Source organism: Bos javanicus, chromosome X, assembly GCF_032452875.1.
Source record: "Bos javanicus breed banteng chromosome X, ARS-OSU_banteng_1.0, whole genome shotgun sequence".
NCBI classification, from domain to species: domain Eukaryota; kingdom Metazoa; phylum Chordata; class Mammalia; order Artiodactyla; family Bovidae; genus Bos; species Bos javanicus.
The window spans coordinates 92243640-92255870 of NC_083897.1; the positions used below are offsets into that span (position 1 = coordinate 92243640).

The window sequence follows — 12231 nt, forward strand, 5'->3', positions numbered from 1 at the left end:
ATCAATTCTTTGGCACTCAGCCTTCTTCACAGTCCAACTCTCACATCCATACATGACCACAGAAAAACCATAGCCTTGACTAGACAGACCTTTGTTGTAGGTCTCCCAATAAACTTCACCAACAGGTAGACCCATTGCCATTTTACAGATAAGGAATTTGAGGCTGAAGGAGAGTGCCTGGGCTGGTAGGGCCTGCACTGGAACCCAGCTTGAGTGTAAACTGTGAACACTGGTATGGGGGGAGACGACATGGGGAGAGGAGTTTGGGCACAGGTCCCAGAGAGTTTCCATGCCATGGGGGAGCATGGAAACATCACAACCTTATTTTCAGTCCTGGGCATCCCCTTGCACTAGGAGGAGCCTCAATCCATCTGAGGACAAAATTACCAGGAAGAGAATGATGCATGCAACAGAAGATGAAGTCTGTAATTGTTTTCCAGGTGGGAGAGGTGTAACAGAAAAGCCAGCCTCCTGGTGAGGGTTCGTCTAGCTGTGAGGGAAAAGTTCGAGGACTGTGGCTGAGAAGGACGGAGCCTCTAGGGCTGGACACAGATGTCTAATGTGACCTTGAAACTCAGTAGTCATTACAGCAGGGAATATGCCAGCACATCTCTACTAACCTCATTCCATACTCACAAATACAACCTGCTCAGTTCATGTCATTATTCAGAATAATTCACCAATTTTCTGGTAAGGCTGTAATGGCACAGTGAGCCAATTTAATTTCTCAAGATGTGATGATAACAAGTGGGAGAACTGGATGCAAGGAAGTTGTCTAGAATCAGAGCTAGTGTCCGTACCCACACACTGTATTGTTTCCTCATAAAAGGGGAAAAAGGAAGAGAAAAAGGAGAAAATGAAAGAAAAAGAATAAAAGGAGACCCATGATGCTTACTGTATTGCAGCATCTACCTTGGACTGTGAGTAAAGAGAAAACTGCTCAAAGAACCTAATCAGAAAGGTAACTGACAATCACACAACATGAAATCAGGGGAATGGATGGGCTCAAGCACAGTGTCCATGTACACGGAGAGCAGTGGGAGCACAGAGGAGGGCACGGGAAAGGTACGGAGTAGAAGAAGCTATGGAAGCAAGAGGAAGAGAGGAGAGCAGGGTGACAGGGCTCCCGTGGACTTGCCCAGGACACTGATCAGCAGGTTCAAAGCGTCCATCCTGCTAATGGCAGGATGAGTGGAAGTTACACCTCTCATGGTGAAATAAAGTAGCCTGGCTGTCCGATCTGTATTCATCCAACAAGTATCCCCCCAGCGCCCACCTGGTCATCAATGCCCTCAGCACAGTGCCGAAAGCAGCCATAGCCTAGGACAGAACTCAGTCTCAGGAGGTAATGGATTGTCCAAAATATAGAATAAATGGGAAGCCAATTGGGAAGGGACGAACACTAGACACTCCTGTCCGAGTGAGGATAGAAGACAGGATGCCCATCACCCGCTCAAAGGAACAGAAATGTGAGCCTAGAATTTTAAGGGTTCACTCACTGGCAATTCAGTTGAGAAACAGCTGCTTGATGGTGATGCACTAGGAAGGGGAAAGGCGAGTGTTACTCTGGTACAATAAGGTTCTGGACAAGGTGGGAATAAAAGACAGACACAGCCGTGGGCCTATGAAAATTGAGCCAAGAGGTTTGCTCTAGCCACTTTTTTCGTGTATTGTGTTTGCAGCAAACAAATTGACAATGTATCAACAGCTGCACGGCTCTGTGTACCTCACCTTATCATCACTTATCAGATGGTGAACGTGTTCTGAGCACCTGTGGGGCACCAGACTCCCAGACCAGTGCTTTCCAGACTTTGTGGGCACAAGAACGTTTCAGGCAGCAAGAGGGTCCTCAAGGAGCTCACCGTGGGGTGGGCAAGGAGCCAGACTGAAGACAGTGGTGACACAAGTGTGATGAGAACCTTGGCCTCAGGAGCCAGTGGAGGCTGGGATCAGAGGGTCAGGAATGGGCTTCGCCTGGGGGTGGGATAACATATAATATTATTGTCCCCATTTGCAGACATGGGAACCGAGGATCAGAGAGGGTGAGCATCTTACTCGAGGTCACACTGCTTGGTAGTGGTCCTGACCATTTTTCATCTGTGTGGGTTGAAATGTGAAGGTTTCTGCACTGTTTATAATACCACTCTCTCAGTGTTGTCACCTATTTTAGCTCACAATCACCACGTTACACATTCACTTGGCTCTAGGTCCTCCTTTATTAGATAAATGATCTGCTGAACAAAGTATAGATTTCCTGTTAGCACATCCAGTCTGTCCACTTTATAAACAAAATGTCCGTGCAGGGCATGTTGGCTCTACCCAAACTGATGGTTTACACTGAGTTTGTATTGCATCCACATGCAGGGTAAAGAAAATGGATCACTGGGATCTGCAGTTTTACTTACCTATTTCATACAATCTCAAGCATAATTTTAAATGTAGCCAATAATCACTTAAAAAGAGTAGGACCACCTCTTTCCTAAAGTGACCACTCATGAAAGAGTTCATTCAATGTCAGTACGTTCTAGGTAGGAGACTAAACCCCTTCATAGGGAGTTGTGGAAATTCATCTCCTTAAGATATGGAAATACTTTTTTTTTTTAAATACATTTTTACTGTTGCTGGTTCCCTGAGAGACTTAAGCAAGCAATGCCACTTCACTTTTCTGTTTCTGACAAAAAAAAAACAAGCAAAGCAACCCTAACACACAGGCGCATAGATGCATGTAATACACCCAATAGAGGTGTGTCAAATATAAGGCAATGGTATTGGAAATACAAGGGCTTCCCTGGTGGCTCAGCGGTAAAGAATCCACCTGCTAATGCAGGAGACTGGGGTTTGATCCCTGGGTCATGAAGATCCCCTGACAAAGGAAATGGAAACCCACTCCAGTATTCTGGCCTGGGGAATCCCATGGACAGAGAAGCCTGCTGGGTACAGTCCGTGGGATCACAAAAGAATGCGACATGACTTAGGGACTAATCAACAACAATCAAAATACAAATGGAAACCCCTAACTAATCATATGTCCAAATTTCTGACCTCAGCAGAGGTCTACTGCCCAGGATCAGCTGTAGCCCAGGAAACCAGACAACCAAAGATGCTTTCATTTTTAAATTACTATACACTGCTACTGGTCGATTCAGGAGATAAAAGTTTTCAAAAGCATTGCACACCAAGGCAGGACTCAAGGAGCCTATTACAAGTATGTACGTATTCCTATGTCACATCAAGGTCTAACTCACACGCTCTTGAGAAAGAACACCTGTGATGATTTCTATATGGGAAATGCATTTCCCCTGAAAATACTTCATTATTTTGTCTCATTTTGTGATGTGGGACAGGAGGTGTGGAGGAAGCTGTTGCCAAGGAAAGAGCCTACTTCTGAACCTGGTGAACACCGATTTGAGCCCAGTTATCCTGGTCATCGCCTGATGTCCATAGGATGTTTCGATATCAGTTTAAAATGGCGATCCACAGGGAGAGAAAGAGAAATAAGTCACATACAGACTGTCCATACTGTTCAGGGGGTTCTCAAGTACCTCAAGGCTATATATTGTCACCCTGCTTATGTAACTTATATGCAGAGTACATCATGTGAAATGCCTAGTTGCATGAACCACAAGCTGGAATCAAGATTGCTGGGAGAAATATCAATAACCTCAGATATGAAGATGACACCACCCTTGTGTCAGAAAGTGAAGAAGAACTAAAGAGCCCCTTGATGAACTTGAAAGAGGAGAGTGAAAAATACACCACCCTTATGGCAGAAAGTGAAGAAGAACTAAAGAGCCTCTTGATGAAAGTAAAAGAAGAGAGTGAAAAAGTTGGCTTAAAACTCAACATTCAGAAAACTACGATCATGGCATCCGGTCCCATCACTTCATGGCAAATAGATGGGGAGACAATGGAAACAGTGAGAGACTTTATTTTTTGGACTTGAAAATCACTGCAGATGTTGACTGCAGCCATGAAATTAAAAGACGCTTTCTCCTCGGAAGAAAAGCTATGACTAACTTAGACCGCATATTAAAAAGCAGAGACATTACTTTACCAAAAAAGGAGCGTCTAGTCAAAGCTTTGGTTTTTCCAGTAGTCATGTATGGATGTGAGAGGTGGACTATAAAGAAAGCTGAGTGCCGAAGAATTGATGCGTTTGAGCTGTGGTGTTGGAAAAGACTCTTGAGAGGCCCTTGGACTGCAGGGAGATCCAGCCAGTCCATTCTAGAGCAAATCAGTCCGAATATTCATTGGAAGGACTGATGCTGAAACTGAAACTGCAATACTTTGGGCCACCTGATGAGAAGCAGCAGCTCATTGGAAAAGACCCTGACGCTGGGAAAGATTGAAGGCAGGAGGAGAAGGGGACAACAGAGGATGAGATGGTTGGATGGAGTCACCGACGGGATGGACATGAGTTTGAGTAGGATCCGCGAGTTGATAATGGACAGGGAAGCCTGGGGTGCTGCCGTCCATGGGGTCCATCTGATACTGAAGTTGTGGGGCATCTGGGAAAATGTTCTGAGAAAACACGGATCCCACTTGGCTAAAGAGGATTCTGCTCCTGTGACACTAAGGCACACCTGGTTGGTGGTCCTAGAGAGATAGATGTCTTCCTCTGTGTGTCTGTCCCTCTCTCTACCCCTCGCTCTCACACATTCCTTCTCAGGATCAGGTTCTCAACAGCAGGACGCCAGTGCAGTGCCTCCCATCCTCCGCCCGTGCAAGAAGCCGGGAGTGGGCGGCGGTCGGCCTCCCATCCTTAGTGTGTGTGGAATAGAAGGGTAAAGACCACCAAGAAGGAAATGGCACCCCACTCCAGTACTCTTGCCTGGAAAATCCCATGGATGGAGGAGCCTGGTAGGCTGCAGTCCATGGGGTTGTGAAGAGTCGGGCACGACTGAGCGACTTCACTTTCACTTTTCACTTTCCTGGATTGGAGAAGGAAATGGCAACCCACTCCAGTGTTCTTGCCTGGAGAATCCTGGGGACGGGAGAGCCTGGTGGGCTGCCGTTTATGGGGTCTCACAGAGTCAGACACAACTGCAGCGACTTAGCAGCAGCAGCAGCAGCAGCAGACCACCGAGAGGAGTCCTCCAGCGTCCTACAGAGCCTACCCGCCCTTCAGGGGTGAGGAGTTGGCGGGCCTGGTTTTGACGTCACAATGATGGGACATTTACTCCTCCCTTCCTTATAGAAGGACCTTCCTGTGTATTCCCTGGGTTGTAGTGGATTGAGGGGGAGCCTGGAATGACCTGAAGACAAGTAGGTTCCTCCACGGGGACGATGGCAGTAGGGCGGGGGGGATTCGGAGAAGAGGAGTTAGTGCCGGGTCCTCTCGACCACATGCCCGGAGGTCCTCTCCCAGTAGCTTGGAGGCTAGGAGGGACCATCCTTGCCAGAGTCGCAGGAAGTTTCCTTCCACACAGATGACAGCTGGTGATGGTCGGCTCTTGGGATCAGAAGGCGGGGGCTTCTCCCTGATGCCTGGTAATTTGTGTTGTTGCCCGTCCACGTGAGGAGCAGCTCCTGTTACTTGCATGTTTTTCTACCAATTGTTACTAGTAACACACTAGGAAAGAGTAAAAGCAAACTATTAGAGACACTGGCTGTATTTCTACCGATTGCAATTGGGAGAGCACACAGACCTGATGATCAGACTGCCAGCAAGGTGGTTTTGCACTGTACTTCATTCCATAGAGAGTAGTAGAGAAGTGACAGTGGGGACCTTTGCAGGGGGGAAAACATTTAGGGGGAAATCCCGTTGACAGAAGAGGAAATGATTATCTTTGTGATTAGCTAGTTTCAGGAGAACTGACTTTTAATCACCGTTCCTAGTTATGAGACAGAAAAGAAGGAGTTGGATGGTCTGTGTCTGCCCTTTAATGACAAGGAGGAAGGTCTGTACTTGACCTTGTGGTAGGTAAACCCAGGAGTCACTGGATACTTTGGATGAGTCTTACCGAATTCAGACCGGGAAGGGTGGTGCTTTGCATTAAGTCATTTTGGGAACATGAAAGTCTGCAGAGATTTCTTTACTGTGGCTTTTCTTAACAGCTCAGGTGAAGTTGAACTTTGTCAGCATGGTAAATATGAGCATCTTTCATGCCGGTCCCAGTAGATAAGTATAAAGGCAGAGAGGTTCGAACAACCCTCACCTTTTAAAATTGGATTATGATTGCTTTAAATGTTGTGCTAATTTTTGCTGTAGGACAAGGGTGAATCAGCTATAAGTGTACACATATATCCCCTTCCTCTTGAACTTCTCTTCCACCCCCGAACCCCACCCCTCTAGGTCATTACAGAGCACCAAACTAAGCTTCCTGTGCTATACAGAAGCTTGCCACTAGCTATCTATTTTACACATGGTAATCTGTATATTTCAGTGCTATACTCTCAATTCAATCCATCCTCTCCTTGCCTGCTGTGTCCATAATTCTCTTGTCCATGACTGAGACTCTAATCTTGCCCTGCAAATAGGTTCATCAGTGCCGTTTTTCTAAATTTCACATATGTGTGTTGATGTAGGATATTTGTTTTTCTCTTTCTGATGTATTTCACTCTGTATAACAGGCTCTAGCTTCATCCAATTCACTGGAAATGACTCAAATTCGTTCCCTTTTATAACTGATTGTATACATACATGTACCACAACATCTTTATCCATTCATTGACAGACATCTATGTTTCTTCCATGTCATGGATATTGTAGATACTGGTTCAAGGAACTGTTGGGTACATGTGTCTTTCTGAATTATAGTTTTCTCAGGGCGTATGCCCAAGAGTGTGATTTCTGGGTCATGTGAAAGTTTTATGGGCTTCTGTGGTAGCTCAGCTGGTAGAGAATCCATGTGCAATGTGGGAGAACCCAGTTCAAAGCCTGAGTCGGGAAGACCCCCTGGAGAAGGGATAGGCTAACCACTCCAGTATTTATGGGCTTCCCTAGTGGCTCAGACAATAATGGATCCGCCTGCACTGCGGGAGACCAGCTTCGGTCCCTGGGTTGGGAAGATCCCCTGGAGGAGGGCATGACAACCCACCTCGGTATTCTTGCCTGGGGAATCCCCATGGGCAGAGTAGCCTTGTGGGCTACAGTCCATGGTGTTGCAAAGAGACGGACACAGATGAGCAACTAAGCACAGCACAGCACGTGGTAGTTTTATTCCCAGTTTTAAAGGAAATCTCCATACTGTTCTCCATAGTGGCTGTATCAGCTTTCATTCTCACAAACAGTATAGGAGGATTCCCTTTTCTCCACATCCACTCCAACATTTATTGTGCATAGCTTTCCGATGATGACCATTCTGACCGCTATGACAAGATACCTAATTGTGGCTCTGATTTGCATTTTTCTCACGATGAGTGAGGTTGAGCATCTTTTCATATCTTCGTTGACAGGTTCCGTTTTTACTCTGGAAGTAATCGACACATGAACATCAATGTATAGTTCTCAAAAGGTTTTTTTTTTTTTTTTGGTAATCTAAATGAAGACAGCAAAAAGGAGTCATTATCGCAGAATAGGATCATCATCCTCTTCAATTCAGGAAACTAAGTCACTCAGACTGTAAGTAACTTGCCCACTGTCACAGAAGGAATAAGTGGTGGGACCTTGATTTAAATCTAGGTATCTGTGGCTTCATCACCTCCCAGCTCGGCACCACAGGGTGATGGTTTCCAGATCCACACTTCAGGCTCAGCACTCTCTTCCTGACTACAGACTCCCCTAGTCAACTGACAGGGCTGCAGGGAGACTGCACTCAACAAGTGCTAGGCAACTTCTGGGACACCGGAGATGCCTTCACAGGGAAGAGAAATGAAAGACACACTGGGTCCCACAGGCCTCTACCCACCCCCTGGGGGGAGTGAGGAGCTACAGGAGGTTGTAAAGCGGGCTGTTTCTCTGAGAGACAGGCTGATGGACTGCCGTTCTGCATGCATGTGACAAGAAACACTTGTTCCTTTGAGTTTATTTCTCTTTACGGTTGACAATACATACCACATGGTGAAAATATACAAAGCAGGTATGTAAAACCAAGCGGATATATGGATAAGCAGATACATTCCCATTATACCGACGGAATGCCTGACAGTAAGACAGCACTTGTTTGTAAAAGGAGAACATTCTCCTAGACTAAAGCAATGAAACAGGAAATTAGTCTTTTTCTTAATTCTTAGCCTCATTCCCCCATCACAGATGAGGCATCATGGGCACAGAGAAGTTAGGTCAGCTCCCGCAAGTCGTTCTGATAGTAAGTGTTTGATTCCCCCAGGCAAGGAATATTCAACATGTCCAAACTGCACCCATCACCCCCCAACCCCCGCTCCCCACACAGCTGCACCTCCTTTACTGTCCCCTGACTCAGTGCAAGGCAGCCTTGTCCCCAGCTGCTTAGGCCAGAGATGCTTAAAGCCATCCTTGCCTGCTACCACTGTCTCACCACACTCTCAATCATCAACCCTCACCTCTCGGCCTCCTAAGTCTAAGTAAGATTCTGTTCCTTCTCTCCCTCAGCACAGTGAGTTCCCTAGGCCAGGTCACCCTCGTCTCTCCCCTTGACAAACACCAGCAGTCCTGATACTTTCCAACACATGGTCTGTCCTGCTGCCTGAGGAAGGGAAGCTTTCTTCAGTGCAATCTGGACATGACACCCCTGCTCAAAACTCTGCACAGGCTGCCTGCTGCTCTTAGGACACTGTCCAGCCTCCTGGACTAGGCACAGCAGCTCTTGTCTGCCCCCAAATGCCCGATCTTCACCAGACACCCTCCTTCTGCTCCATGCCCCACTTGATATTCCAACCACCCAGACCTCTTTCTGTTCATCAGATGCCCGGTGTGCTCACACTCCTACTCCCTAGCCACCCGCGCCGCCCCCTCTCTCCCCCTCCCCACCCACGGATTTCACAATCTCACTCCTGCCTTTGCCTCCATCTTACATGCCCTTCCTCCCTCTTCATCTGCCTGATTCCTTCTTAGGTTCAGCTGGCAGGCTGTGTAGATCAGTTTCCATTTTTCCTGGGGAGTACCTGGGAGAAAAGTCACAGTTAACAGTTTTGATATTTTTACCAAATGGAAGGTGGTGGAGATTTCACTATGAATCCCCACTGCACGATGAGCTGATGAGAAACACAATCTGATGGCAGAGTTTGTCTGCGAAAGGCTTCCTTGCTAAGAATAGGATACAGACAGAAAATCTCTCCTCTTGCTGTATATGGACCCGTTGTTGTCTTTGAATATGGCCTTTTGAATTTGGTCACAGTATTGGAAGCATAAAGGGATCCAGGGTGACCACCTGCTTCACAGTGAGGAGGGATAAGCCGAAGCATGGAAATTTCAAAATGTCACTTTATGGTGTCTGTGACCCAGTACACGGAACAGGACTTGAGCTGCCCTACCCATGCACTGTATGTTGATGAGATTTTCACTATTTTTCACTCTATAGTGTTGAGTTCCTGTTAGGACAAGATGAAGTATATTGACACATCCTCCCTATGCGGGGGTTTGATTTACTAGTCCCTGTGGTCATCAGGGAGGCAAGGATGAGCTGCCAGCTCAGTATGGGGACCCTCCTAGGGAATGTCACAGCACCTTCTTGCAACTCCTCAGGTGTCTCCACCTGGTGCCATCAACCCATGGAGGGAACTGCCAGTTCCTGTGATGGCCAGTGGAGGGAGCGACCCCACTGCTGCTTCTACCTGCTACAGATTTCAACTGTGATGACTGACTTCCTTCACTACAATTCCTCTGAGCAGAACACACTTAAATATGAAATGAAGTGTGTGCCTGTAGTATGTAAAGCCAATTAAATGGTTGGACATGGCACCAGTTCCACCACCCCACCCCAACCCCCACCCCAGCCAGAGGATGGAGTAGACTCTCAGGGGCTCTGGCATGCCTCCCTCCCCACTGATGTGTCCGTACCAGGGGGGTCAGTGTAAATGACGAACCTGGAGCCTACTTATGGAGCTTGTGGGAGCCAGGTATGTGGGGTTTTATTCCCCTCAGACCCAGAGGGGTATGGATGAACCCCAGCCTTCTCATAGACAAGTAAGCAAGCTGAAAGAGCTTAGGTGGCTGATGCAGTAAAAGCTGGATCTGGGAGTCACGCCCTACTTTCTCTTGAGTGCAAAGCCAGTCTTCTCTGCAGTCACAACAACACGCATGGCTTGTGTTTCAGTTACCGAGATGCAGATGTTGTTCCATGAGAGGAGAGCCATCAGTGTCCCAATCTCCTGTCCGCTTGTGAAACGCAGGTACCCAGTAGGGCAAAGCCACCCTGAAAGGTTCTAACCCCCTTTGTGTGTGCGCCTTAGGAGGAGCTGCCTTGCAGCCAAGAAACTGGAGTCTGCTGGTAGGAAAGGGTTGCTCCAGAGGCAACACCATGCAGGACTTTAACTTCCCCTGCGGGGAGGCACTCTGCCATATCAGAGAGGCTTTGCAACCAGCCCCCACCCCAGTTATGTCTCCACCAGTCTCACTCTATTTATCAGGTATAAGGAATCGGGAGGCACGCCAAAGCACAGGAAGGGTTTTTAGTGGCTGCAAGACAGCGCTGGACACGACCCAGCTGCCATGGTGCTCTGGAGACAACTGGGAATGAAAGTCTGTCTGGCATCACCTGTGTCCAGGTCTGTGCCCTTCTGCTCGTGTGTGTGTAAACTGTGGAAGGTCAAAGTGCCACCTCAAGAAATCTCCCCGTCCCTCCGAGAATGTGTCCTGACTACAGACCCACACCACATCCCACCCCTGGACATATGGCAGGGGTCAGATGCTCTCTTCTGTGTTCCCCGAGTTCTATAATTTAAATCCTGCCATCGCTTTTCTCACACAGCACGTGGCAGTCATCTGCTTACAGGGGACAGTTCCGATCATCCCTAACCAATCCAGCCACAGTTGGAGGAGACATAGCATCTGGTCCCTGCTTAGAACTACTTCCTCAATGAATGAAGGACCAGGACTCAAGGTAAATTCTCAGTCAATAAAGCGTAGCTCTTTGTGGACTAGTTACTTTTGTGTTAATAACAACACAGGAGAATGGAGTAAGCAGGACATCTGTGGAATCAGATTCTCATCCCTTTGGGGGTGGGGATTGGAGTACATGTTTCCTATGACCCCTAATTCTGGAAACTCCTGATCAAAGAGGCTGCAAGGTTCATTACACACGTGTGGGTCACTCTGTTGCCCCATCAGCCACAGTTGTAGCCTCACAGTGGAACTGGGGTCAAGATCCTGAGAGCACAATTCAGGTCACTTAACGTTTCCCAAGGACCAAGTGGCAATGTAGGCCCCGCAACTATGTGTCCAGACGATGGACAGTTGAATGACATCAGGCTGCTAGTGGAGTCTCTGACACTGTGCCTGGAGCACAGGCGTCTATGGAGTCGGGGACACCAGTACAGGTAGGAAAGGCGTGTCGAGTCCAGGGGAGGCCGTCAGCCTCACTCGGAGCTGCCCCTCGTGCATCCTCCTCACTCCTTGCTTGCCCCACCTCAGCTGTCTCTGCTCTTTCCCCCTGTCCTGCCTCTGCCTCCCTCACAGGCCTGGCGCAGGCATGTCCATCAGCACCTATGACCCCTGCTTGTCCCCGTTGGTTCGCCAACAGAGCAGACTCTTACCCAGTGCCTCGGTATCTAGTCCCCGCCTTCTGTTCAACTCTCACTCCCTGCTCCCAGCTGCCCTGGCCTCCTGGCAGTATCTGCCCCCGCATTTATCCCCACTGTTCCCTCTTCTGCCATATCCTGACCCCAGATGTCTGCTGTGCTGACTCCTTTCCCCCTTCAAGTCTTTGTTAAAATATCAGCTCCTCAATAAAGCCCACCCTGGTTGCTCTGTTCAATACTGAGACTTGCAGCTTTCCCCCTTGCTGCCCACAGTACCAGTCCCTTACAGGACTTACATGTATCTGATCACAGCACCACCCCCTTCTAACACACTGTAGAATGTCCTGGGTTGTTATGAGGTAGGGTGCCTCCTACCCCTACCCCTTCCCCTTTGGGGAGAGTAAGTCCAGCACAGGGATTTCTGTGGGCTGGCCACTTGTATCCACCACAGAGAGCCAGGAAAAGCCTCGATGCATATGTGCTGCCTGAAGCAATGTGCCTGCCTCCCTGCTAGTCCGTGAGACCCCTGAGGGTCCTGTTCTTCTCATCCTTGGGGCAGGCCCTCCCTCCACGAAGGGAGAGGGCCTCAAGTTGTGGCTGCCTCAGTTTCAGCCACACCTCTAGCCCAGCCAC

The 12231-nt window shown here is 48.2% G+C and overlaps 2 protein-coding genes and 1 long non-coding RNA gene across 15 annotated transcripts in view; 2 read left to right on the forward strand and 1 right to left on the reverse strand.

The window, feature by feature from the left end:
- LOC133243357 (fibrous sheath CABYR-binding protein-like) overlaps nt 1–12231 on the forward strand; it is a 188245-nt gene that overhangs the window by 115633 nt on the left and 60381 nt on the right. The gene's annotated exons all lie outside the window — the stretch shown is intronic.
- The window catches only part of LOC133243353 (fibrous sheath CABYR-binding protein-like), a 277781-nt gene that overhangs the window by 52385 nt on the left and 213165 nt on the right, over nt 1–12231 (reverse strand). The gene's annotated exons all lie outside the window — the stretch shown is intronic.
- LOC133243363 (uncharacterized) lies at nt 1922–12203 on the forward strand. Of its 2 annotated transcripts, none has more exons than XR_009735056.1 (3): nt 1922–5265; nt 7399–7564; nt 10830–12203. It is a non-coding gene; the product is annotated as an uncharacterized LOC133243363 (long non-coding RNA). The 2 variants fall into 2 exon arrangements; XR_009735055.1 differs by lacking the exon at nt 10830–12203 and adding an exon at nt 9605–9747.